Source organism: Anser brachyrhynchus (assembly GCF_964034855.1).
Source record: "Anser brachyrhynchus genome assembly, chromosome: 1".
NCBI classification, from domain to species: domain Eukaryota; kingdom Metazoa; phylum Chordata; class Aves; order Anseriformes; family Anatidae; genus Anser; species Anser brachyrhynchus.
In genome coordinates, this window is record NC_137694.1 from 99193578 (window position 1) to 99220848 (window position 27271).

The 27271-nt window shown below is 43.8% G+C and overlaps 1 long non-coding RNA gene across 1 annotated transcript in view; it reads right to left on the minus strand.

Annotated features, from left to right (window-relative positions):
* LOC308188319 overlaps positions 1-27271 on the minus strand; it is a 232937-nt gene that overhangs the window by 18986 nt on the left and 186680 nt on the right. The window contains exons 5-7 of the long non-coding RNA XR_013945404.1: positions 12688-12836; positions 9007-11614; positions 8098-8345 (exon numbers count right to left, since the gene is read on the minus strand). This is a non-coding gene — a long non-coding RNA (uncharacterized lncRNA). The remainder of the gene's footprint in view (positions 1-8097; positions 8346-9006; positions 11615-12687; positions 12837-27271) is intronic.

Genomic DNA, 27271 nt, shown 5'->3' on the forward strand with positions numbered 1-27271 from the left:
GAGCCTGCTTTGTAATTCAAACCTTTTATTCAGGTTACCATTATGTACTAAAGAGGAAAATATGTATTGGCTAAACAGCATCCTTACGGATTGTCCCCAGGCTGGGAGGGAAGGCTTGGGCATCGGTCCTCACGTGGACCTGCTGCTCATCGCCTGCCAGGGAACGTGGCTCATCCTCACTGCCACCTGCCTTCCCACTGTGAAGAGAAAGCCCACAGCTCGGAGATGTTTGTGCCTTTCAGTACCATCTTATTCTACCAATGCAATGCCATAAAGCCACGGCAGATGTTAGGCAGGGGTTTCCCACCATCACAAATAGCTTCACATTGCTATACCAGTAAAAATAAAAGCCGTCTCCCTGTCTCTTAAATGTAGGGCTTCCAGAATGAATGCTGTATTAGAGGATAGCGGGGATAATATTGCCATGTTTCAGGCTGTGCACCTGCAAGCCTTTCAGTACCATATATCTGTACAGCACCAGTGGATGCAGCTCTGTAAATGCAACCTGAACCAGGCACTGGCAAATATTGCCATTTCTCAACTGCATACAATGAGGAGTGCATGCCTGCCTTATGCCCATTATTGGAAAACAGGACACCATCTGATTTGGCTTAAAAACAAAAGAACACGCACAAGCAATCCCCTTTACGGTGCAAAGCCTGCAAAAACAGTTCCTCCATCAACATGCTCTTGTTATCAGTTAATTCGCACTATATGCACTGTGTGACATTTGGCATTTTTGCCACACAGGTACAAAGACCCCGAAGTTTGGGTTAGCCTACTACTGAACCATGCTGCAGGCTTCCCAGCCCTGCAGTACGGCAACTATTGACAGCTGAGAGCTACAGTTTCCAGAGTGGTACCTCTTTCTGATGCTTACAGGTTTCATTTGCTGCATGAAAGCAGTGGGGTAGTTGTGCCTCCTCCCTGAAGGCATAAAGATAATGCATGTAATACAGTCTGGAAGATCTTAGAGGCAGAGGAATGCTACCAGAAATGTAAAGTGAAGACTGTCTCAAAGCATTCTCCAGTCACTGGATCATCCCAGTTTCAAAGGAGGATGCACACACCAAAGGAAATGATTAAGGGTGGCCTGAGTTCCATATGAAAAAGCTCACCTTTTCTGCTTGTCCCCAGGTGGAGTGGATGACTTTCTGGTCTAACTCACAGTTGTCTGCCTGGACTCTGCAAGAATATTTCTATTTTGTCCCTGGACCTCCTTGTAAAGGAGATCATGGTCTGCCTTATATCGTATGAGGTGTAACCAGGAATTTGTTGTTCACTTAGAGTCTTTTCGACTCAGGGCAAACACAACCTTACATGGCAAATGCAACTAACGTGCATTATAAACAGGTGATATTTCTCTTTGCAAGTGGAAATTAACTTATCTATTTATTTATTTGGCCTCTTGGGCATACCTCTGCACAGACAGGTAGGATTCAGTTGCATGCAGAAAAGAGAGACTTCATCCAAGCAGTCCTGCCCAAGCCTCTCATTAGTCTTGTGGCAGATTCTTAGCAGTGATAGTCTCTGAAAATCTCTTTCCTCCCTCCATTTCTGAGCTCACAGATGTTAAACACAGGTGATGCAGATCTGATGGTCCTGTAATTCCAGCTTCTCCTCATTTCAAGATGCTAAATCACATTTAAAGATGTTAACAATACACCAAATACCCTCAGCATACGACATCTCTGTGTAAGCGATCATTGGAGCTGTCACAGGGATATTATTAATTTGCCAAGGAGAAGAAACACATTCTTCCTGGTTCTGAATGGAAGGGGAGGTGCCTGCATGGCAGCTTCTCAAACAGGAGGTGGGCCAGGCTTTAGAAAATGTTGAGGGTCCCCACCTAGAAAAACTTTTTTCTTTTTTTAAAATTATTATTATTTTAGGAAGCATGGGTTGAGCAATCCACCTATATTGTCTATTGGTTTTCCTCTGTTGTGATTAGTCATTAAAGTCATATCACAGCCCGGTCCTTGTTTTTAAACACAGCACAGTGAATAGCATCTTTTCCTGCTTAAATTTCCATATGATTTTTCTTTTTAACCTAAAACACGAAGTGCCTGTGGAATATGCGAATGTGCCTTTGGGATAATCACAAGTAAACACATGGGTAGCAGCATGTTTGCAAACAGCTAACATTCTGAGACACCAGCCAACAGAGAAGCAGGTTTTGTGGCACTAGATGAAATTCAGCAGAGATTTACTGGGCAGTTGGGGATACAGTTTCATTCCTCTGCACACAAGGGAGAACTCGCCATGGGTATTTTGGGAGGCCTCTCTGTCTCAGGCTCAGCAGAAGAATTCTGAGTTCCTGTTTCCTACTGCTGTCAATAATGATATTCCCTCACTGCTACAACTTGCTGTCCACTTGGCTGCCTGTGGTATCGCTTGGAGACTACAGGTTCAAGAACTTGCACAGTAATTGGGTCGGAGAGCCTCCTGAGAGGTGCCTGGCTGTGTTTCTCCTCATCCCAGTCACCATTTTAACCGAAATCCAATGAACACAAGGAAAACATGGCAAGTTAAATAGCCAGGCTTCTGGCATACTTTTGAAAATTTGGGAAATGATGCAAGGCACAAAATTCTCTTCTTTGAGAGATTTAGGAGAGCAGATCCTAAATGTCGTTCTGCAGCACAGCACTTCCCAGTCCTTCTGGTTCGTATAATAGGATGTATTAGGATCCAGTTACAAGACAAAGTCCACTAGGGAGTGGAAGTGTGAAGCTTAATACAGTATCACAGAAATGGAAAGCTTCTTTAATAGTACAGAAGGGACTTGTGCTTGAAAGCATTTAACAGAGCCTTGGTAAGTAAACTGTAGTAATTGAACTAGCAGAGGCATTTAGCTTGAATACTGTGTATATGTATAACAAAATCAAATAAGCACCAGGAAGAACTATTCTTCAAAGGGATGATTTGAAATGCTTCTATTCCCTTTCCAGACTAAGAGCATTTATTTGTTTTGGCCTGCACATTTCATTGTGCCATGTAACTACGATGACTCCTGGTTTGTGAGCACACAAAGATTTAAACCACAGTGCATTAATGTCAAGCTTCATATCTGCAGCTATTTCTAGTCCACCAGGGAATGCAACCCTTCAGCTCCAGAACTTCAAACTGAAAACTCAGCAGATCATAGTATCCTCTGGGATTAGTCCTCCCACGTGCCTCTCTTGCTTCCATCTCTCTGCTTTCCTTGAGGTTCACATTATCTGGAGAGAAACAAGGGTGCTAAAAGGCATGGGAGTGGAGATAAATAACAAGCATGAGAATTCTCTCAAAGAAAGACATTTCACTTTGCTTAGCTGTATGTCAGAACAAGCAGTCCAGAAAGAGAAAAAGAGAGGCAGAAAGGGAGGAAATTTCATGAAAATACAAGCTTTAAGGAACAGACCTCTATACCCAACAAAACTGTAGTATTGAATACAAGAGGTTTTCAAAGGTCTTAATAATATTTGGTCAAAAAACACCCATTGGAATTGTTTATATTATTCTTGAATTGAACCCTAGGATTTTCACTAAATAAACTTTAAGTTGGAAATGGAGGCAAAAAGCAGTGTTGTTCCTTGAATACTGCTGCAGGACCTTATAGAAGCTGAGATTTGAAAACATGTAAGTCTGTTCTCCACTGGGAAGATGGTCTTGCATAGAGATGAGTCCTAAGATGATGGTCCCAAGAACTAGACTTGCCACTGTGCAACCATATTGAATTCTAACTGAATAAGGTTTAAGTAAAATGTTTTAACTTCACCGTTTGAAGTGGAAAGTAGAGATCCAGTCTGAAATTTTAGGGAGAGAAGATTTTCCTTTTGTTAGAAAATCTTGTCCATTTTTGGCTTCACCTTTACATGGTAAACTGTGGTGAACAGGAACTCACTAGGCAGGAGTTTCGTTTAACCTGTTTGGGCACCTTTGATAGTGAGAAGAATTCCAGTTCCTGAATTTTCATCTGAACATGAGGAAAATGGATGAAATTGCCCACAAGGAGGAAAAGAACACTTCAAAAAGTTTGGGCCCAGATTTTTATGATACTTGAAAGATGCTGAGAAATGATTAGAAGACGGAAAGAGGATAAAAACAAAGAAAAGAAGTAAAATAGGCAACAGAGAAGGCAAAGGGATCAACGTGATGCAATGATGGAGGCTCACTGAGAAGAGTAGACTTAAGGAAAGTGATCAGTTGCAACCCATTTTGGAGGCAGGGAACACAAGAGTCAAAGGACTAAAGAGACAGCCTGTGTTGTGGCTTTATCAGACCTTCCGATGTTGTAAGATGTTTCTTATCAGCTGGGAAAGGCACATCTTCAGAACTGTACAGCAATCCTAGTTTTTGCAAAAAATCGTGTTCCAGAAAATATGTGCTACCAAGGAGCAAGGCTTCTGCCTGGAGAGCAGTGTCATAGCTGAATCAGAGACTGCTGAGCTGAGGACAGGGCACCAACTTTGAGTCCCTGTATTAAGCAAACTCATAAGGAAGAATCCAGCTTTGACTACGACATACTGAAATATTCTTATACAGGTATGTGCAACAAAACAGCATGATGGGAGAAAAAGGAACGGAAAGTCATTATTGTATACAGCTTCTGCACTCCCCCACTCAGCAAGGCATGCAGCGATTTGGAAAAATTAGGGTCTGACTGTTCTTTCTCTCTTCTTAGTGAATTTTCTCACCTCCACTGTCCCAGCCCACCACCCACCTTCCGAGAAAGCCAAAGCTCCAGTCATTTTTTGTAATGTTTAATTCTTACTTGAAGAGCTTTTGTTACCAGGTTTAAGGAAAACAAAGAATGCTAAACAACTTAAACAGCCAACATCTGACAAACAGCAAATAATCAAAGCACTCAATTCACACATAAATGAGGCCAGGGATTGCCTATTATTCTGTCTTTGCACACTACCCAGAAAACAGGCAGAGGGGGGTGCATTCTTGGTCAATCTCTAGCCACTGTCATAATAAACATGATTAATAGGCTATAATTTACCTGCACAAATAATTCAATGAACAAATACAAACAACAAACAAATTTAGGCAGCCGTGATCAGATCTTGAGCAGAATAAAGCAAATTCACTAAATAAATTGGTATCAACTAGTCCTAGTAATTGCATTCCATCTCCCAGAATGGCTCGTGTATTACTTACGGAGCCCAGAAGCCTACCAAGCATTTTACAGGCTAACTCCATTCTGTGACTACTAGAGTGGATTCACTGCCTACACCCAAACGGATTTGCACTGACATTTTTATGGGGTTTTCTAGCTTCGCAAGTATTTTCTAAGGGATGGAGTCTAAAATATCTTTGGTCCTCCCATAATATTCCTGATTAAGTAACAGGATCAGATTAGGTTTTGTATTCTTTCAGCCACAGAAACTACTTGCTGGGGCATTAAAACAGAAGCTCCTGGAGAAACAGGTCATAGATAAGCCCTCAGGACTGTGCTAGCTTTCCTTGTTATTTGTTCTCCCCGTGTTTTGATTGTCCTGGGTTTTAAGCCTGATTTACACCTTAGACCCTGGAGGTCTGTACTAGCTCTGACCAGCTCTGGGAGAGGCGACTACCTCTCCTCTGCATACCAGAGCTCTGGTCTGCTTTATAACTCCCAAGAAGAGCTCTCAATCTTTGAAAGAAATGCTGAATTTACCTTTCCTGGCCCACACATCCTCCCTCCTGCTGCCTGAGCCAGGCAGCAGTGCTGAGTGTGGTGGGTAAGCCTGGCTTCCACGACAAGGTAAGATAAATGGAGAAACATGTGCTGCAAGAGATGTTTATTGAGTGAGATGCTAAATGAATAACCCAATCAATGCTGTAATATTTAATTCAATACAAACTTCAGATTGAGAGTGTTCCCCATTTATTTTGTGCTGTCACAGAAATTGTCGTTCGTTAGAGCAGGGCGCTATCATTAAGGAGAAGAGGTTTCCAGCAGGAAGGGGCTGCCTCCAGGCTTGGCAATGGGTACAGACTTTGTGTGATTGCGTGTGACCGAGAGTTTAGTACCATCCTTCCCCAATAGGAGCTTTAGGAAAGGCAGGAGACCTTGTGCCACTCTCGCCTGTAATGCTCCCACCCTTTGTATTGCCTTGCAACAGCCTAACATTTTCTGCATGTGGCAAGGAGCCCTTTGCAGCTGTGTCTATGCCCTGGACTATTTGGACATGTCAACCATGAGTTTAAACCACCCTATTCTCTCCTTCTGGGCTCCCAGTCCCCTGCTGGGACACTGCCACCACTCATGTTCTCAGCAGAGGGCTGCAGCCTGGGGTAGGGGAGGTAAGTGAGGAGCTGTGACATTGTCCTGAGAACGCAGGCACTGCCAGCTATGCAGCAAAAGGAGCAAGAGGAGCCTGCAAAATTCTTCCTGGGTGAAGTCCTAGACTGCAGACCTGCCCTCACCATGTCAACGCACACATCTCAGTACTGTAATTGAAAGGCAGCAAGGTCAGCCGCAGCGTGCCAGCACACCCTGCTTGCACTTGGACTAGGCTGCAGGCAGCCCTGCCTGCTGGCACGCCGTCCCGCCTCACCACCAGCGCAAAGTGCTCACCCCCTAACACACGTGTGTGTAGGGATGGCATGGCAGGGGTTGCCAGCTGGCGGGACGCCCTTTGCTTGTGACAGGTGGCATGTTGTCTCTACATCATCCCGGCCATCCTTATTCAGTGCACCTGGCACCCTGTCCCCCACATTTATAGCTGCCACTCTCATAGATCTCAAACCATCTGGTACAGCTCTGACTTGCCCTGTGCTCAATGGGCTTTCCTGTCCTTAACACTCAAACGAGCCGTGCTTGCAGCTCCTTCCCTGTCCCGTGCTGCCTCTGCTTATTTTTATTCTCCCTGGCTTCTGTCACTGGCCAGTTTGTGCCATGATCCAGGAAGATGTTTAAAGCATAGCTTGGCATCGCTGAAGCCCCATTCTTTGAACTAGTCTATTCTCTTTTTCCTGAGGATTCACATGAAAGCAGCCCCAGGTAGCTCGATATTGATTTCCACACGGGTGTTTGAGGAACTCTTTCATTCCAGCAGGTTGAATACCTTCAGTGGGTGTTCTTCAAAGCCAACTTCACTTTTGAATTGATCCCAGTTAGCTTATTCATTCCCTCCTCAAAGTCCTTCATTCTCTCTTCTGTCTCTCTCTTTGCTCTCTCAGGCAAGTCCTTAATTATCCCCCCGTGTTACTCAGGTGAAGAAGCTGAAAGCTGTGCTTAACATGTCCTCTTATTACCCACAGAGGACTAATGAAAGAAGGACTGATTTAGTGAGTCTGGATGCACATGTGTTTGCATGCTTATTTAGTCCTTTCAGTTCCTCCCTCGCAAAGGAAACCAGATCCTGCTGGCCCTTGGTGATGGGTAGCTGACATGGGCACAGAGTATATTTCTGTCAAGCTTCAAGTGCTCTGAAGGTTTCTAATTCAAGGTAATTTACGAGGAACCATTTTGAAAGGAGAGCGCAAAACCTCCATATTAATTGGGGGTGATCTAGGAGGCAAAGCATCTGTCAATGCAGAGATAACAATGTATGAATACAAACAGAAACAACCCCCTGCTCCCCTTTTCTATCTAATCTAGCCATCCATTCATCAATCCTAATCCTACCTCCTCTTCTCCCTTCCCTTCTTTTCACGGCTGCGAGAATTCATGTTTCATCCCCATTTCAAAGGCTCATGAGTAACCAGAACTTTGTCGGCATCTTCATTTTAAACAGAAAAAAACAAACAGCACCCCCTCAGCCCCCCTTCTCCCAGTCTGTTCCTGCCAGAAACATAGCAACCAGCATGCACGGCTTTCTGCAGGCAGCCTAGTTTGCATTTAATTAGTTCTGTGATATCCTAAACTTCTTTCAACCTCCGCCCCCAGAACATCATTGTAGAAATCCTCACTCGGGGAATGGCATGATAGAGCTGTCAAAAACCCAGCATCTGTGCCAGGAAGTGTTTAGAGCACTTGGGTTCCTGAATCGGGACACAACTTGCCCGGAATAGACTCTGCTACCAGGAAATTGAGTCAATATAACGCTCTGCAGAGGAACAAAGATAGGAAATCTAAACCCAGCTATACAAATGGTGACAAACAAGGCAGAGATGTGATGTTACCTGCTCGCAGAGCATCTGGCTGGCATACCAGTATCCACACCAGGACAGGCGGCCCATCTCCCCTGCTGGGAGGAGACAAGGGTTTTCCAAGGTGAGGAGGAATCTGGTGGGACAATTAGTCCTGATGCCCAGCATCTTCTTTTTACAGCCATGCCTCTGTGTGCCAGCTGTGAGCAGGACCTCATGAGTCTCGCTGCAACAGGGCTTCTATTTTCATTGATCATCATTAGGCACACATTCCAAGGGCACTGAGTGGAAAAGAAAGAGTAATTTTACTCTAGAGGGAAGGGGCTTGTATGGACCTTTGTGAACACTACATAGGCTGTCCTTGTCAAGTGAGAGTGCTCAGGACCCTGATCAATTGCCCTTCCCACTTCACCTTGCAGAAACCACCGCCTCCAGCCCCTTGCAATTCCTGACAGCTCCATGAGCTCCTTCCCAGTCCTGGACCCTGACTCCAAGGCTTCTGCTTGGACACTGCACCAGACGTTACCAAAAATGACAATGAGATCAGTGTGTGGCTGAGCTATGCTGGTTACTGGGGAACCTTGTCCTTTCTGTTGGACCTTTGCAGTCCTGAATTTCCACCCACAGATCAATCTTTCCCTCTCCCTCCTCCTCCTAGACGACAGGGAGGACAGAGAGTGAAGTCAGAACACAGTGTCTGTCCCAGTGACCGTCTTAGGCAGCTGATGGGATAGTCATTGTTTCTCCCCTGAGCAAAGCCTCCCTTTTCTATCCGTTTACCCCTAACCCGTAAGTGACAAGTGCCAGCCACAAGAAAGCTTCCCACACTTGCCTGCATTTCTGCTAGCCACAGCAAACCCAAAAACTGGAAAGCAAGCAGAGCTAAAGCAGGCAAGAGCTAAAGCAGGAGTCGATATTTTTAATCACTGTCAGCCCACTAACCCCCTTTGATGCTTCCACCAGTCTTGCAATCGGCAAGAGCACTGCTGACAACGGTACCAGCACGGAGTGATGGGTCCTTCTCCTGCAGGTGAGCGGTGCAGCCGAGCTTCTTGCTCCGACCAGGCTCAGCCTCTCTGCAGGGGAGGCAGCTGCATTCGCCACCAGGACCCTGCGAACTGAAGCACAGAAAACGTTCACCTCGTTCGGCAGTTCCTCCCCCCCATCCCCTGCCACTCTGCTGCTGTTAAACTCACTGCAGCCTCAGCCGCTTTATCATCTCATTTGCTTTCTGATCTGACACCAGTCTGCCATGCAGCTGATCAAAGGCAGAAACCAGAGTGCAGCCAGGCTGAGCAGCCCCAGAATTCAAACAAACATGTCACTTCCCATCTCTACATGTTAGACAACTTCACTTCTTTCTGTTACTGCCTCTTTTAATCTCTCCCTCCACACACATATACACACACACACCCCTTTGCTTTCTCTTCATCCTCTACATTCATTTCCCGAGCACATATGCTGTCACCTTTTCCCCTTCTTTTCTTGATCTTTCCTGTCACTTTCCCCTCCTTCACCCTTTCCTCCAAGATCCATCTTCAGGACTGCTCTCAATCCTTCCTCCTCTTCCTGGTGTTTACACACTTTTTTACTTCATAGCTTCACTTTCTGCCTCTTCCTCACTCTTTTTGGAGACTCTCCATTGTTGCACAAAAGTGAAGTCACTTTTGGGGGAGCAGAAATAAAGTGCCAGAAGGGATACCTTTTTCCGCAAAGCTGTGGGTAGGCTATTATTAGAATCAATATTATCTATAGATGTCCCTTGAATCAGTAAACAACCTCCTGCCATGAAGTCTTTAATGGATCAGAAGCCTTTCAACACTTGGAAATCCAATGTAGGGAAGAAAGAAATTCAGAGGTCCATTCCTGCAAAGAAGGAAGGGAAGAAAGAGAGAGATAGAAGGAGGCAAATAGAAAAGAGAAGGGGGGGGAGGGGCAGAGAAAAAGAGAAGTGCAAAGAAAAAGGTATTTTGGACTTTTAGGAAAGGTGGGAATGACAGGCAGTAAATACAAAAATTCAAATAGATATATATATATTTTTAATTTTATAACATTGCTGAATTTCATTTTACTGTAATCCTCAAATAATACTTGCATCTCAGGCTGAACTAGTGATCCTTGGAATCCCTCTGGTAATTCTTTCCATCACCTGTAACACAGGGCTACAGATTACTCCTAATGCTGGATTTGGGTCCACGCTTAAATATTTCTGTCTGGAACTAGCTATTGCTCTAGATTGGGAAGGAGACCAGTCCAGAACTGTTTAGGTCAGAAAATGAGCATTGAGTCTGATTGCTCATGGCACAAGGCTTTTGTAACTGATGGCAGACAGACTGCATACGTTATAAAAAGACATAGGAATCACATGTGAGACAGAAGAGGAAATTTTACCTCCCCTTCCCTCTCCATTAGGGCTCAGACCAAGCCTCGAGAGTTGGAAACAATGTTCCAAGCCTCAAACTAATCTGCAAAATTTGTATCAAGATATGAACATCTCTAAGGTCTTCAAGCAGGCATTTTGGTCTACACCCAGCTTGATTAAAGTATTCCTGGATTCAATTAACTGAAATATAATGAGATTATTTCACAACATGCAATCTGATTTTTTTTTTTTGGTTACAGTGAAGTGAATGAGCAGTGATTACAGGGCTTAATACAGCAGGCCTTGCTGTACTGAAATCAAAAAGTGACATGAAATTAGGTCAAATTAGCCAGAACTTCCTGGGGAAAGCTGGGAGTGGGGGAAAATACCTCTGCTTTTTCTTCTTAAGTTTATTTTTCATTAGATAATTCTAGAAAATGTATTCTGTGACACATTAGATAATGCAAGAAGAAACAGTTTAAATGAAAGACATGTCATTTTCATAAAAATAAAGCACACATTGAAACAAGAGTTACATACATACACACAAAATCCTTTCTCCATGATTTTCTCTAATAGAAAAAATCTTTCAAAAATGAGGACTCCAGTTCCAGTTGCACATCAAACCCATATTTCAAAAATCTGAATCCTGGGTGTTGAGGACCGTAGCTTTTATTTTGTGAGAGTGAGGCAGCTACACACCTGTGTGAGGGCTGGCATGGAAGAGACTTCTAACACAGCATTGGTTCACCAAGCACATTTTGAAATTCCACCACCCGTCTCACTCCCCACACCTTGGTGAAATGAAATGATTGCTCTCTACCAGCTAAGAAAATTACCAGCTCTCTACCAGCTAAGAAAATTACATGTTTCTCTATACCTTTGGACCAGTCTCTGGAGAAGTGCCCATCTTGGGATTTTGCTAGCTATGACAGTCCTGGAGTTGAACAACCTGCTGAGTTTCTCTTGCTTCTTTCTCTTGCTTCAAATACATCACACAGATTTTAGTTCTACATCAGCAGCCAAGATGGTTCATTTCTATCACTGATAACTGCCCCTTATGCCTCTGCAGGTGCCACCACATCAATATTCTCTAAAAATCGTCCTTGTCCATTATATTGGGGTACCTTACCTTATGGGTGATGCTTTTGAACCTCCTGACATTTCCAAATCTTGTACCATGGGACACTTTGAATAAAAAAGGAAAAGAAAAGGAAAAAAAATCACAAGCTAAGGTCCCTAAATCCCAAGTTCTCAGCTTAATAATGCTTTTTCAGCTGTGCAGTTCCAACATTCATAAGTAGTGCTGAGAAAATAATTTGCAGCCAGTAATTTGCTGAAAAATTTAGTTCCTTTCTCTGCACGCAGATGGTCCCTGAGCAAAATCAAAATTTCCTCGAATGTACTCATTATTTGAAAATACTCAACACATTTTTGGCAGTGCTCCCCCCCCCCCTTAAAAAAACAAAACAAAACAAAAACAACAACAAAAAAACCCTTACAGATTGATCACAAAAGCATTGCTTGTGTATTCCATAGTTAGTATTCTAGCCATGAGCTGCTGGTTTGTTGTGATTAATCGTAGGTTCATAGCATGGCTTCCATTCCCCAACTAGAGGGAAAACAAAACCCCTGTAATTCTTATAGTCAGGTTTAGGCCTTGAAGAACCCTTGGGGTTTTTATTTCCCTTGGGAAGGAGGAGCAGGTAAATTAGACTAGGGAATTTTAACCCTTTTAGTCTCTGGTTCTCCCAGGCTTTCCCAGATCATTCATAGTACTTAACGATTTGAGCTTCAAGTGGCCTCCATACAAGGTCTTGGAGAGGTGTAGCAGGGCCACACATTTGAGATGCATGCCTCCTAAAGGCACGATGGCGTGACACTCCTTCCCAGGCCCTGGCCCCATGCTGTGCAATCAGCTCACCCCAGACCAGAACAAGAAGGCACACCTGGCAGACGGCAAGGTTGCAGGATGCTGCACTATAAGGTCATGAGGTATGGGAATAGTTGATGGGAGCACAAAGATGTGGTGGACAGAGGAGTCTTTTTAAAACTTGTGAGACCTGACAGGCCTGTACTTTTAAGGAGTCGCTCCCAAGGACAAATAAATAAGGCTTCAAAAATAGATTGATAGCCTGGATCGGTCATTTAAATGTCATTACCTCTTTGCACACCGGAGAACTACATGCAAGGGAGGAACTTAATATTGCATTTAAGTGCATTTATACCAGGGACTAGAAAGAGGAGTGCCATTTACTTACAGACTTGTTAAGGCTTCAGTAGACCCACCAGCTTGCTATTCTGTCCTCACGTTCACCCTCTCCTGCTTCCTTTGGATCGTCCTGCTCTACTCCTTTAGCTGGGACACTGGAATTTGTCCAGGGCTTAGATGCAAGCTGATGTCCTGGAGCTGAAGGGATGGGGCACAAGCATTATAAATCCTCTGAGTCATCCATGTCATCCATCAATCTGCTCTCTTTCTGTGCTAATGTGTGTTACTGATGCAAGCGCAGACAGAATTGTGCCACTCTTTGCAGCTGCTTCAGGGAAGAATCACATTTACATTACTAAATGCAGCTTTCCAGCAAAAACACAGAGTGAAGTCAGAAGACAGCCTTTGATAAGGAAGAAAGAGACTTTAAAACAAATACCCCACATTCACTAACATGTATTCAAATACAGACAAGAGGAACAGTGGTAAAAAAACAAAAACCCTGACATTTCTGCTTCTAGCAACCTTTATCACAGAGCATGAGGATTTTATTCTCGCTGTTACCTTTCCTTTTGATAGTCTCTTCTGAATCACATCTAAAACAGATATTTCTTCATTCTCCCCAGTACTCTGTGGTGTTGGGTGATCTTGTACCTTGCAGATGTACTCTGTGTTAGCCTACCCCAAGCTATGACCAGCCGTAAAGGTGTAAAATGTTCTTCCTTTCCTTGATTGGGTTCTGTGTCCACAGCAGAGCTCTTGCAAGAGGTCTTGAATTTGACTTAGGAAGACAGGACAGAGATGTCCGTCTTGCTGCTGTACATACCTGATTATGACAACTTATGAATGCTTTGAGAAAAGAAAAAAAAAAAGAGAAGGGTTTTAAAAGGAGTTACATTTGCATTCAAGTTAATTTAGTATATGGGAGATTCTGTTTGTTAGTCATAATAGGAAAAGACCTCATGAAGTCTTTGGGACATAAAAGATGCACTATGAGAGCCTGGCACAAAAAATGGTACACCTAGCCCCTACATTTTTGATACAACACTAGATATTTTTTTTTTCAATGTGTGACAGGATGGTAGAAACTAAGGAGTTTCAACAGATGGAAATGAGTAGCTGCAACAAGCCTCAGACAGAAAAGAAAGGATTTCATGGCATTTACAGCAACAACAACAAAAAACAAACAAAAACAAACAAACAAGCCAAAAAGGAACCAACCAAACCAACAGATAGATGAACAAACAAACAAACAAACAAAAATGAAACAAAAACAATCCAGGAGCAAACTAGGTGTCAGAGGTGATGTCAGTACGTTTCTGAGTGAGCCTTTTATTGTGGTAGGTGATGAAGTCCATACCCTTCAGAACAACTGTTTTTTCATCTTTATTCTGGAGAACAGTGATGCACAGAATTATTCTTAACTAATATTCTGATAACTATTATTAGGGTTTTTTTGATGACAGAAGAAGACTAAAAAAACCTGGATCTGTAACAAAGAAAATTCAGAGATACGAGGTCAGTTCTGTGGCAACTTCCATGATAATGGAGGCAAAAAAACTAACACACCAAGAGCTTTTATAAAAAAGGTTGCTTTTTCCTTCTTTGAACATTTTCTATTATGAAGTTAAAAACTAAGGAATTTCCTGAATCAGAAAGCAGAAGCTGAATCACTCCAGAGTTAGGATGTTTGAAATATAGGACAAAATCTCAATCCAAACTGAGCAGTTCATTCCTCCCAAAATGCCACTCACCACAGAACTCTCCCCCAAGCATTAAAGTGCTTCAAGTACAGATCCAGATGAAAATTCCTTAACTTGTTAAAAAAGTCTCATCACTGAGGAAGTCAAAAGACGACAAATGTTACACTGTGTGGGCTTAGACACCTCTTGAATCAAGAGTTAAAAAAAAGAAAAACAACTTCATTAGCCAATCTTTCTTGTTATTTAAGCTCAAGGTTTATGCCAGATAGGACATGATATTCTAACCGAGGGGAGAAGGATATAGCAAACCAAGATTTTATTAAGGCCTGTGTGTACATGATTTACTTTTCATTAGATTTAGTTATCAGCTAAATAGTAATTCGGGCAAGAGTTCTAGCCGTGCTTAATACTTTAGTCTTACAACAGAATAATATCTCCAGCATCATTAAAAACAAACATTCAGATGGGAACAAATTAACTCATTTCAATTCAGCCAGCTGCAAAGACCTCCTTTCTTTTCCTGTCATTTCAGAAAAATGATCTCAGCCTTTTCCAAATCACCTTTTTAAAAATAAGTGACTTTCGCATAAAGCTGGTAAAGCCATAAAATTCAGGCCCTTGCTCCCCACTAAGGGAGTCACTCCCTGGTGCCCCCATGTTTTCCTGGAGAATTCCCTGCTCGCGGGGTGGGCCATGCAGTCCACCCCTTCCTGCCACAGAGGTGGCACCGGGTGAGTGGTGATCCTACTGTCGCGGTTTTAGAGCTCTCTTGAAACTATCAGAGACCAAAGTGCAAATCATGCAGATCCCCAAGCCTGGCATAACAGGCTTTTAAGTATGCAAGCTGAATTCTGCACCAGTCTGGGGCTTCAACAGCAGTAGGACTGCATGGTTCCTCCCTTGTCTATCTCCTCTAACTGCTGTGGCTGTGGCTCAGGCTGTCCTCTGTCCTTGTTTCAGACCCTTGTTTCACCTTCCCACTCTCTAGCCCTCACTGATGGTGTCTCCAAAGCAAGACTTGGCCTTGCACACAGTAACCAGCCCTAAAATATTTCGAAGCACAGGTCTCATTCCACGGCTTCCAGAGAAGGATACTTGCTCCCACAAATATGCCAGGGCATACAATAAACAAGGAATGCAGCCTCTGCTTTGACACCCATTTTGTTCATAGGCAATCAGATCCTTTCTATTCCTTTATCCACTGTACTGGGTCTTGATAATGAGCAGTTCCAGCTCCAGGCAACACAAAGAAAGCTGCAGAAAGCAACAGCAAAGCCCTCGCTTGTTGCTTGCAACTGCCTTCTCTACTAAAAGTTGGAGCGATCTCTCCTCTGCTTTTCCACTTAGATACTCTCTGACGCTTTCTGACTAAACAAGATGAAGTCTCATTTATTCTTAGAAAAGTTGCTGGTCACCCATAAGTCCAAACTGAAGTTCTGGTAGGAAAGGCTTTTCTGCAGACTGTATCTGAAAACAACCCACTCTCAAACCCCACTTCCTATCCCAAAGCACTTTGAGGAAGTTTGGATACACATCTGAACTTTTCAGCTTGATGCAGTCTCTCCCTGTGACTCATAGAAATGTTTCCATGAATATTTAATTTTTTTAAGTTCCAAAAGGAAAAAAAAAAGGCTTAAATAGGGAAAGAAAAAGACTCAAACAAATACCATAGCTGCCAACATCTTGTGACAGAAAGTCAATAGCTTTTAAATCTGCATAAAATTACATACATTTCCATGAAATTACCTGCATTTGCATATAGTGATGCTTGATGCTACAAGGAACTTGCAGCTCCTCCCCAAGACTCCCCAAATCCTGACTTCTCCTGCAGGCCCAGTAGCACTTTAATTCTGCCATCCTAGAGCTCTGAGGCACTGGGACAATCTGCAAGGGAATCACTGGGGCATTTGCACAGCCTAATGGAAATCCCTCTCCAACTAGGGGCATGGGCCAGAGGCTTCTGGAAGTCTCCCTGGGACTTCTGTCCCTTCACTCTTCCCCACTTCTTCCTCTCCTTCTTGGATGGAGAGGATGAGGCTGCAGTTCATGCTGGGGAGGACAACTTCTGGCAGGCAGAAGAAATCCTCACCACCAGTAAGCATCCTAAATGGGCAACTTCTTCCATGGTCCTCCCTCAGGTTAGGGAGAGAGCATCATGTGAGCAGCTGAAGGGTTTATTTTTTTTTTCTGCCTTCTCATTTCAGCTCCTCAGCCTACCAGCCAAAGGCACTGCTTGGTGTGTTTAGGTTTCCCCTGGTGACATTTGTCCACTAAAAATCTGAACCCAGACCCACCAGCCTCCTTTTAGAGCAGCCACGAGACAGGTTAGTAATGAGTTGGAACAAAATGAGGAGTGCTCATCCCACCCCCAGGCCCTGGCCTCCCTCTGTGTAACTGCTTTTGAAATATATTTGGTAACACACCGAATGTATTTAAAGGGATTGTGGAACTGGCCAATTTTCATGCTAATTAAAGTGCAGGAGATGGAAGTGAGCTGTTTGAAATACATTACAGCACCGAGGAAAACATATTGTGCGCTATCTCATATTTTTCAAGAGCCCATATTCAAATCCACTTTCAATCTGTGTGCACCATGCCTCTGCTGCTGCCTGTATTACCGAGCCACAGGCAGCGCGTGTTGTGCCCCTGCACTGGCCCAGCCTTGGCCATGGGATGGACCTGGATGCAGAATGTGTCCCTGGGGACAGAGAGAACTAGGTCAGTGCTTGGGAAGGAGCTGGAGCGCCTGGCTCTCTGAGGGGAAGGCAGGGAATGGAGAAGATTACTAATCTCCACAGACAGCGTAGCCGAAGGGGACAATATTTAAATGTCCTGCAGTGGATGCTCACAGCAGAGAGCCCGGGCTCACAATGGTGTTTGTCTTGCAAGGACTGGGGGAAGCACGGTGTTCAATTAAATTTCTGAGGGAAGGGAAGCTGCATACAGAAAGGCATTTGCAGAGCCTGTGAGCATCCTATTTTTGCCTCTCTAGATAGCGAGATGGCCAGCTCTTGCACACTGTCCCAGCTAGGCAAGGGCTTGACTGGCATCCCTTAGCCAGTGGCATAGCTTTGAACCTGGGCTTCAGCCACTGAGGCTGCACGAGCTGCTTATCACATACAGAGCAATCTAGTTACCTGCCAGGTCTGTTGAGAGCAATTGTTTTGTCCTATTTGCCAGGATAAGTTTAGAAACCCGTTTCTTTGGGGGACATTAAATGCTGCCCTGTTGTTTATACGCAGTTCCTTCCCCTACAGGAAGAGACCCCATCGAGGGAGCGCGCTCATGTATACGAGCCAGTTTCAGCGTCTGGCTCGGGAAGAATCTGCATGTAAATTGATGGATGGGAACGTCCTTGTGTACTTCCCAAGGCAGTGGTGCATGTCCAGCAGCCCTCCCGCTCCTCTCTGCATGTACCTCCCCGCAGGTGGTGACTGGCAGAGGGGACGAGCTCTCCAGGCACGCGTACCCATTCCCCCAGGAAGGCTGCAGAGAGGAGGGTCTGTTTCTGTGCAGGCAAAACACAGGACTCTGTTCTATGCATGACTGCTTGTATGTAGGAATTACTTGGCTGTTTTCCTTCTGTTTTCATCCCCTTGCCCTCTCTCACTCTCCTTTGGATACAGGGGCTGCAAGCATATTAGTCCCTGGGGCTGGGAGCTACCAGGCTGCACTGTCAAGTGCTGAGCAGTATTTCTTCACCCTCAGGAGGAAATCTGCTTCTTTAAATATTTGCCTGACTTCCTGACAGATTTTTGACAGAACATCCACTCCCCTGTTAAGAGCCGCGTTCAGTGGCAGAAGACATCTCTATCAGGGCACCTTCTCTTTCGCAAGCAAAGCCCTATTCCCCGCTGGCAACAGATCTTCCTTCTCTCTTTCAGCTCAGATCTGAGTTTTGTCCCCTGTGTTGTCTTCTGTAAGAGCCTCACTTGCCAAAACAAGATTTGGAGAGACAGCTGCCCCCGGGCTGGTACACAGATCACAAAGGTTAGGCAGCAGCAGGTGAGATGGTAAAAAAAGAGAGGTTCTTCCCACCTCGACGCCACCAGAGTACGGAGGTGGCAGAATAACAGCGAAAAGAGCAAATCCCCATTCTTGTGTAATAAAGGCAAGTGTCTCTACTAAATGTTAATTGAGAAGTTTTCCCTTCCTTCAGAGTCTGGCAAGTGATCTGTGCGGGGGTGGGAGGAAGACAGGAATTACCTAGCAATATCTGGAAACACCCTGCAATCCCAGGGAACACGTGGCTTGGGTAGCGGCAGCAGCTCTTAGGAGGCAGCTAAAGTAAGCCAAGATGACATGTGGGAGTCAGGGAACTAGCCTGTTCTGTCTGATGCTGTTTCAGCTTTCTGGCGTCAGGTCCAGCTGAAGTCCTTGGCTTTGGAGAGGAGCTTTCACTGGTCTATTAGGTCAGTTTCTGACTTAGCTCTGCCAGGGTGATGTGGCTGACTGGTCAGCGCAGTAGCGAATTCAAAGAGAGATGTCTGAAGTCATCCCTAAAGAGTGTCTGAAAGGACAGCCTGGTTTCAAGAGCTTGTGGTAGGCTAATCCTTTTAATAAGATGAATATCTAGATTGCCTTTGTGACATTGGAAATCATTGAGTGCCTAAATCCTGCTCTACCAGTGCCTGGCAGCTTACAGCATGAATGGTAAATAAGAGTCCTAGCAGGAATGACGAGATTGATTAATGGCTGATACCCACTGGACCACAGACTAGAGTATAACAGGGTTTGCAGGGATAGACTGTGCATCAGGTTCACTTCAAAGTCAATGGTACGGTGCTGCCAAGATCTCTTCTGCAGTATCTTCTCCACGGACAGCAGGTCCTTTGCGGATGCTGGTGTTATTCATCACTTTATTTTTCCCTCTCGGAAGGTGGAGAAGAACCATCTATATATGGTAAACTCAGGGGCTTTCAAGATCCTTCATATTCCAAAAATAATGAGAAAATTAGGAGTCCCAGAGCCTCAAGAACCTCAAGACAGCTGTTCCCAGGTCTTCATGCTCTTTATGATGCTTGGATTAGGAGCACAAATAGTTTTTGCCTTGAAAAGCTGTCTCTCTGGCAGAACCACAGATACTTTTGTTCAGAGGCAGCATTGTGTGCTGAGTGTCACCCAAAGGAGGGAGGGAGGGAGGGATACTCTCCCACAGGATTTCTGGAAGGCACTGCCATTGTTCAGAGTGCAAGTGGGCTGAGGAGCTTAACAGATGGCTGCAGTGAGACATGGACTCTCTACAGATGGTGAATGCATTCCCTCTGAGATCAGTGGTGGGCTGGATGACAGCCCAATATGGTTGCAGGCTCCAAAAGCCTGTATTCCCCCCCACACCCTGTTATCATGACATTTTCCTCTTTGGAGAATGGAAAAGGATTCAGAGAGACAGACACAGAGACATACATGGGTAGGGAGAAACCAGAGAAAATAGCTGATGCCATAAAAACAGGTACCTGTCCCTCTGAGAGGCTGTCAGCACAGAAGGAGAGGGCTGAGCAGTTATTGCTCGCTATTTTCCCCCGTGGACATCCTTCCAGTCCATGGCATAATACTTTGGTTTTCAGAATATAACTTCTTTGATAGGCACCAGATCCCAGAAAGCAAAATGACCGAGGGTGGTGTCTCTGAGAAAAATCTTCCAAGAAGCCCCTCACCTGTGGATGTGTCTTTGAGATGATGGTCACCTTTTTACATACTGGCCAGTACTGGTTAGAATGATCCTCTGCCTGGATTTTGTTGCAAACAGCATTTAAAAGGCTGGAAGCCTTTTCACTAGTAATTTTCCAAACCTGATTAAATCAGTGGAATTAGACAGCAAATGACTTCCTGCTGTAAGCAGCCTCAGATTTGAATGGATCCTTATCCCTCCCATCCCAGAAGAGAACATCAAATTTCAAATTTCCCATCAAATAAGCAGCTTATCAAGTTTTATTAAAGGAATCAGTTTGTTTCTTAGCCTTCTGAAAGTCAAAACAGAAAAAAAAATGTTTCAAGCCAGGAATAGCATATTAGAGAATTTCAACTTTTTTTTTTTTTTTTTTTAATTATTATTATTTTTCCAACCAGGACATTTTTTGAAGACAATCCTCCTACAGGTGATATTTCAGAAATGCAACACTCTAAGAAGTCATTGTGTCTTGTGTTTAGGAAAGCAGATCCTCATTTGTTCCAGGATGATCTTGTGCTATTTAATAGTGGTGGTGGATAATACCAGCAAGCTGTCTGGAAATACTACTTGGATGCAGTTCTAGGTTTCACAATGAACACTAGCTTGGAGGATTATCTCAGCATAGTCAGCATAGGAAGTCTGACTCACAGCCATTCATGCTAAATGGTATCAACAAAAGTTTATTTTAATTCTGTATCTAACTATAAGCTTATAAGATGATACCCACAGGGACTAATGCCATATTATTAGGAACAAACTTAACTTCAGCAGGTTAATATTCAGCAAATAACCAAAGTTGGGCAAAGATCTGGATTAGAACACATCTCCTGAGAGCTGCTGTGCCCTCAGCCCCAGGGCTTGCAGGCTGAGCAGTGCATCCCTTGGATTTCACCTGCTTCCAGTTTAAGGGAATGCCTGCAAGGAAGTTCACAAGAGTGAACAAAAGACAAACAAAAAACAAACAAACAAAAGACACTGCTGCTAGTTCTGGTAGCAGAATAGATCTTGTGATTCAGCATTCAACACCTTCTCAGGAAGCTCGGAAGCAACTCTAGAAATAGTCCTTTTCAAAAAAGCGAAAAGGAAAAGGAAAAATGGAAAAGACCAAGAAGGCATTTGAAGCATTTTAAGTATGCAAGTAGATTGGTAGGTCTAAAAAACCACAGAGGATATGTCTTGCTGAATATAAACTTACTGGTGCAAGGATCTTAGTCTAACGCTGATGGAAAGGCCCCTTGTGCTACATTGCTTCCTTGCATTAAAGTGGTGTTAGAACACCTTGCAGGATCAAGCACAATATGAGTGGTAAATCCTAGAGTTATATATATAAGTATGGAAATACCACACCAGCAATATTGTTCCCAAGATGCTATATTTTGGGGAGAAATGCCAGTGTAGCAGTGCAAGTTGATCCCCAGTGGCTTTGCCAAGAGGTTCTGGGATTATTCCAGAGGAATTACTTTTAGCTTGGTCTCTCAAGTCTGCTAAATACTTCTGCATATGAAAACCACAACACCATATTGCTGAGATACTAAAACCAAGTGAGGAGAGAGAGGGTCAGGAAACTTTGAAGCAGAGAGAGCAGAGATCTGCCCGGTCCTGCTCCTTTCCCGCTCCCCATCCCTTTTGTTCCAGGATATTTCCCACTGCTTTCCAGGCTTCATCGTTAAGCAGGCAAGCCCTGGAGCCACTGCAGCAAAGTGTGCTGTTGTACAGCCACTAGCCCCTTGCTCTTCTCAGGGAAAATCCTCCTCCCAGAGGACTGCTTCATTTATTTCATTTGTCTCCTTTCCATCTCCCACCCTCTTCTCAGGGGAATACAACCCAGACAGATAAGCTAATGAGACAATTAGCTCTCCGCTCCCTGATTGAAGGGCCCTTTATTTCCCTAACCAGCCAAGCCAATTCTCAACATCGTGAGTGCTTGACTTTATTTCTACAATGTGATTCATCTTCCCTCTTGCTCATATATAAACCTACCATAAAAGAATATTATTAATGTTGCCAAGTCAAGCGCTTGCTTGTTAGCAAACACTTAGACCTAAGCCTGTTTGGGGAGCCTTAATTCACTCTCTTCTCTCTCACCTCCCTGCAATACACCTTGTACGTGTATTTTACTATATGCTTTAATAACCGTATCGTACAGCTGTTCAGAGATCCCATTCCACACTCAGGACACAGGTTAGGCAGTGATCCACGAGCACCCATGAGCTAGTCACTATTTTATGTTTTAGTTATTTATTGGGATGCCTCGCAACTTTACTTGCCACCTACCTGCTACCACGTCTGCAAAAGCAATCGTTGCGACGCAGCATGCAAAGGTTGGGTGCAACCACAATGCAAGGATCATAGCTAAATGTAACACAGCACATCAAAAACACATCTTAAAATACTAGCACATTGCAAACTCTGGCAGAAAGGGAAGATAGAGGTCTGAGACAAATTTAAGAGCTTCTCCAGTTTCCCTTCAGCCCAAAGACCCTGCCTTCCAGGTGATCACACCACAGCCCCCAATACTTGGTCTCCATCATCAACTCCCTTCAAGCAGGTAGGGAGAGGAGATTGCTCAGAGGAGAGGGTGAATAGGGGAGGCAGTGGTGTCCTGATGCTCCTCTGACCCTGTGCCATGGAGAGAGGAGCAGCCTTCCAGAACCCCAACTCCTCTGATATCCTAGACTGAGATGCAGTGCCATGGCAGCTGGCTTCACTTGGCCTCCTCTCTCTGTGGGGAAATAAAACAGTAGAGTTCAAGAGGCCTGCAGAATCTGCTCAGTATCAGCACAAAGTCCCAGTTTTCCTGTTCTTTTGCCACCCACTCGCACCAAGCTGTATAACCAGTTGTGACCATGTCACACAGTACTGAACAATGCAAGTTGCAGTTGGCAGAGGATCAGCCACTCATCAGCCTTTCTGTGGCAGCTCTCTGCCTGCCAGGCAGGGACCAGAGGGATGTTTTAGTTGTTCCTGTTACTGTAGCAAGTGGAAAAGAGAAAAATGGCAGATTACCTATGCCTGGAGCATCACTGTTAACTGTTGGGTCCATTTTCACTGTTGGTGGCTGACTGCATCCATCAAGCTCATGAGATACTTTCCAGTGCAGTATGATGTGTGCTGTGTTCACCATTTACTATTGCATGCTTGATCGTTTAAGCTGTCACATCGCTTTTGATTTCTTGACAGACTGTCACCCCAGATCCCCTTAAGAGCTAGCAGTGTGGCCTCTGAGACACAGCTGCCTAAGAGCATCTATGTCGTCTCTCCTTTTGCGTAATGTTGCTTCTAAGCAAGTTTGCAAGGGGAAGAGGAAGGGTGGAAGCCAATGTCAAAGTTCTCACTGGATTCACCTCATACTTAGTTAAATCTAAAAGGGACCCAAGAATTTGGATAGCCTGAATACTGCAAATGTTTTTAGCCCCCAGCCTTTTTCCTTACTCCTGGTTCCTTTAGCCATTCATGAGAACTCACAAATGTCCTGTCACAAGACAAAGAAGAGGTGTACAGCATATCCATGCAGATTGCTGTCGGAGTTCTGATATATCCGTCTATTCAGAAATATCAGCATTTTTTGCCCCAAAACTTATGTCCAGGCAGAATTTGAAAGATTCATAAATTCTCTGGAATTTACAAGTGCATAAACAGTAATACAGCAGGCACATGTCCACAGTTCATGTGCCCCAGCCCCATAAGTTATGGAAAGAGGCTCTGTGCAAAGTACATTTGCATTGTTTCCACTTGGGATCTCCCAGAGGAGGTGGCAAGCCTAGCTACTGCATCACTGAATGTCTTTACTTTAAAGGCATACCTGAGCATATTAATTTTCTTCAGCATTGTTGAAGGCCAATACATGCAGATGGACTTCTTTTGCAAAGCTTCCAAGATCTAGCAACTTGTGATTGTGCAGTATTTTAAATATTTCATTTTAAAGACCTAAAGGGGTGGAAGAGAGGACTTGGCTTCATAAAAGTGCAGTACATTTGCAAATAGATTCAGTGGCCTTTGCCCAGCCAGAATTATAGGAAATAGAGACTAAAAGGTTGTAGAAACAGTTAGATGGCTTTGGAGAAAAGCTCTGCTCCCTTTCACTATTTGACAGATGCAGCACAGCAAACAGAGAGTTAAGGCTTTTCCCCTGCTACACTGCAGCAAAAATGAGAGATTTAAATAGACTGAAAATGTAAATCCAACATTTACTCCATAGACAGAGTGAGGCAGAGCAGAGGGGAGGGGAGTGACGGAGGATAGATGATCATTGGATGTGTGAGAAGAGAGATGCATCACATAGTATATATTTTACATGTATTAATATTCATACCAGTTCTTTCCTTTCTCCCTCCAGGCTCTGTCTGCTGCTTCAGTTCATCCATCCAGCTTCAAGAGGGAGATGGATCTTTCAGCCCTTTCCTGCAACTCTAAGCTAGAAACAAAGTGTCAAAGCAGCATGCAGTTCCCTTCTCAAGAACATTGCAGGGAGACATTGTAGGGACATCTAGAGCCATGGGTCATCCTAAGAGAAAGCACAGGTTGTGCGAGGGGTCTTCCCATGCATGCTGGAAAGGATCTTTTGTGCTCAGAGGTGGGCTTGAGTTGCAATGTTTAGGAAGATGAAGCATGGAGTGACATAAGTTCTTCCTGAGCCCAGAGGAAGAAGCATCACTGCTTTTATGTGTGTATGGAGCTTTAGGAACTGCCATATCTAAAGGTCTAGAACAACGCACGTGGCAGGGTCAGCATGTGCAAAGTCTTCAGGTATGTAATTGGGGAATGGAGCTCAGCATACTTTCAGAAAGAGGATGCACTCTGTGATTGCAGAGAGATGGTAGTCAAATCCTGTAAAAAGACAGTGCTTTCTTATATTGGTCTGGAATCAAGACAAACCCAGTTGATAGAGCATGGAATCAGATGACTGGGACACTTGGTTGGGACTAAAAAGATGCCCAACCTGAAGCAGCAGCATCAAGATAAAGAAGTAATATACAGGTGATAGTGCATGGGAAGAGAGTTTCAATTTAACAAAAAGAAGTCGAGGCCAAAGTTTATGCTGAAAGGCTGCTGCAGTATTTTCATTTTGAGACTACCTAAGATTTCATGAAAAAAAAATCCATTTTCCAAACTGTTTTCAGAAGAGAGACAGTAGTAGTCCTGGAAGACTGATGTTTCCCTCAAGACTCAGGTGCTTCAAACTAAGAAGACTTGATGGCAGTGCTTAAAAAGCACTATGTGCCCCAAACAAACATCGCAGCGGAGAAATAAATTTCTCTTAACCATGCCAAGGATAGGTGAGGCTTAACAGTTTTCTTGCTGGTCTTGCGAAGCTCTTCTACCTGTCATGTTGGTATTCCTGCCTAAGGAGCCTCTTGGGAATTATTGCTTTCTATTTGGCAGTCAAAAATCTTGGGCTTTGATGAGGAAAAAGCTGCAGAATATTTTTCACATGCAGTGATTTATTCCAGAGGAAGATACAGGTATTAGGTGAAGTTCAGAGCATAGTTCTGTGGTCCAGAAATGAGGAAAAGCTGTTTTTGAAGCCCCCTCTATGGCTTGAACGGAGGCAGACCTGAACTGTGGCCTGGCATCAGTCCCAAGAATGCCAGAGAACCAGATTTAGAGGTGTGACACAAGTTATACCAGTGCTTCTGCAGCTGAGCACAGAAGATCTGGACATGCAGCATGCATTAGCACTGTCCTAAAATGTAGTGAAAAGGAAAGCCATTTTATATTTGCAAGGAGGAGGAAACCCTCCCTTTTTCTTAGTAAACATTGACTCATTTATGTACTCCAGAAGATTGGTCTTCCATTGTGGAACAGCTTCTCTGAATTTAGGGATGAAAAAGCTGGATTTCAGTAATCCAGATTGGGTAAAAATCTGTGCAACTATTTATGTTTGGACATAGCAACTGACAGATGTATCCCTATTTTTTGGGGAAAAGTATACAGAAGATTTACCGCCTTTCCTCCCACAGAAACTGACAGTGTTCACAAAATTAGCATCCCGGAGATAAAAGTTCAGACCACAACCGGCTGCCAATTCACATAGCACAATTTAAGTCAGTGCCACTTTACAGGAAGGCTTTTACAGGAAGTGCTCAGGAAGGCTTTTGATCTATGGATGTAAAGTAAGTACTTTTTACCCTTGCCATTATTTGGTACAGAAGGAAGAGATTTTTAGCCTACCATGGAAACACGGATTTGTCAGTGTTGTTTGTATTACAGTCACATTCAGGGCCTCCCACTGTGATAGATGCTGAATAAACATGCAAGCGAGAAGTCCACACCACCTAACAAAGATATCCAAAAAGAAGGAAATGTAACAGCTTGTCCAAGACCATGAAGCAGGACAGAGAAGGAAAACAGTGCAGAATCCTTAGTCGCATATACCACTTTGCTTCTGGAAGGTCTGTATCTACAGAGGTTGTAACTTCTTTACAAACTCATGCCTTCAGACAAAGGCACTCTGCTTTTACTGGTCGTGTCAACCAGAGATGTATTTACTTCATTACTCCCTTCAGCAGTCTCCTTACCTGTAACTTCTAGACCCCACCCCAGTTTAAACATATTAAATCAGAGCTGGGTATGGAGTCCCTCTTTCAGGCCTGGAACACAAAGCTCACATGGTTTCCTGAGAAGGATTAGGGAAGTCTGGTTCCCTATGGCTTTTAGTAACAGGTGCTTCACACTGTAGTCTTTCTACCAACAGAAAGCAAAACTTTCTCCTACCCATATTGCTTTGATGAGATCTGACTACTAGTTCAAACATTTTTGGGGAATAGGGGGAAGAAGAAGGTTCTGTAGACAGAGCATGCATAATATGTCTTATATTCTAAGCATGCAAGATAAAATTTATGCTGATTATTTTTTTCCTCAGCCCAAAATAAATTGGAATTTAATTCTCAAATTAAATCAGAGAATTTAAAAATCCAAAATAAGTTTTACTGAACGCATTTTATTTTAACCACTTTAAAAACCTGTATGAAAAAAATAGACCTTTTCTGCAATTAGCATACATTTTACTCTGACAGAAAATTTCCAAAAGTCATTTTGAAAATATGTTTTCCTTGAAATTTTGAAACATACCAAACACAACCCTCAGGCAACTTTTTTTCAAGTTGGTATTTTCCAGTGGAAAAAGATTCCTCCTCTAACATTGTGTATTGCATTAATAACATTTATAGCTTGACTGAGAGCTCTTAGCTATGCCATGGCTGAAAAGCTCACTTTGGGAATCGCTAATCCAGGCCAGATGCACACTTGCTTCTTTGCAA